Below are 1,743 nucleotides of genomic sequence, written 5' to 3'. Positions count from 1 at the left end.
TGAATAGTATTACCTTTACCTCATTTTGTTCTGCCTGTCCGTCACCTCTATTCTTCCCCCGCTGACAGCTCAATGGGCTCCTGTGGGACTTTGTGTGTGTGAGTGAATGAAAGGTTTTCGGCCTGCCGCCTGGCGCCACTTTGCCCGCCTTCCGCTCCTCCCTCCTCCGGACCCTCTTGTCTTGCGGCGGGACAGTTGAGACGATCCACTGTACCTGCTTGTGTAATGGGTAAGTGCATACAGCGCCGCGAGGCCTCGCAGCGCTTCCACTTAGAAGAACCCGGCCGTCACTCTGTGCCGTCTCAGCGGGTCAAGTTCAGTAACGCCTCAGGTGAAGCGGCTGAGAAACAAATTCTGGCTGCAAACCTGACGGGAAATTCATGACGACTACCCATTAGTGACACCTACAGGCTGGGATGTACATCACACCTCATGCTACAGCTGAATAAGTGTGTTTTCGACATGCTTTTGTTGACATGCCTCTCAGCCTGCGACTGTATCGCGTCGTGAAAATCCGTGGGGCCTTCTTAGAGTTGTACTTTACATTACTAATTATTATTTCTTGCATAATCTACATTTGGCATTTGTGGTTAAATACTGTAAGAATCCTAAAACAGACACCAATATTTCTACACGCTATGACCATCCCCTTGGGGAAATGATCTCTTTTTCTTTAACCCATCCCGTGATACAACTATGACATGCAAGTAAATCTTGTGTTTTGACGGTTGTACCGAGGGAGGCTAAATTTGAGAAGTACATATTGGCTCAATGGAAATAAACATTTTTAACGTCGGGCTAAGACGTACCCAGACAATGTGTTTTAAAGGTAATCACAACAACATGATTTGACAATAACTGATTACAGTCCTGTGCAGGTGTACCAGGGAAAGCACCATATGCTCCAACCATAGCACGACTGAGCTGCACACGTAAACCCACTGAGTGTTTATGATCAAGTCTTTTCCTGAGAGCTTGCACCATTCAGACCTTATCTGTTGTCCCAGCCTGCCCATATTAGACGTCTTTCACAACGTGCGTTCTTTGTCTTGTCACATTTTAACGTCTTCGTTGACGGCGTGCGCTATTCAGATTTTCTCCACTTTTATTTGCTCCGGTGTGACACCGGCAGTGTGACGACTTGTCCCTCAAGGATATCCTGAAGATAAGAGCCGGTGTGACTCCGTGCGCATGGATATCGTATGTATGTAAATGTGAGCATGTGTACATTTCCCGAGGTATGGGAAGATAGGGGAGTCTGCGCCGTACTTTATACGCTTGTCCATGCATGCGTATGTGCTCGCAAGCTGCAGGAGTTCACATATCAGAAGTTTGAGAGATTGGAGTGTGTGCGACGCCGGACTGATCCGCGAGCCGAAGTGTGTTTACTGAATACACGAGTGCGTGTGTTCAAGCAGTCTGTGACGGAGACCTGGCAGAAACTCAGGCACCTCAGATTGGAAAACATGCTCCCACACATTCACAATTATACTCCTGTTGCTCTGCCTATCTCCCTCTGTGGAGGATGGACCCTTCTGGTCCGTCTTTGTATGTTTCCTCATGTTTGCCAACTTTCTCTCCAAGAGCCAAAACAAGAGCCGGCGGTAGCTCGAGTGTCTGAGAGAGATAAAAACTTGCAGGTTGAGAAAAGTGAGAAAATTAGAAATGACAGATGAGAGAGTCAGGAGTCGCGCAGAAAGCACAAGAGAGAAAAATTCAGACCCTCAAATGGTTTCCTTTCAG

This window comes from Blennius ocellaris, assembly GCF_963422515.1.
Source record: "Blennius ocellaris genome assembly, chromosome: 13".
Classification (NCBI taxonomy): domain Eukaryota; kingdom Metazoa; phylum Chordata; class Actinopteri; order Blenniiformes; family Blenniidae; genus Blennius; species Blennius ocellaris.
The sequence above is the reverse complement of the archived record's forward strand: the minus strand, read 5'-3'. Positions refer to the sequence as shown.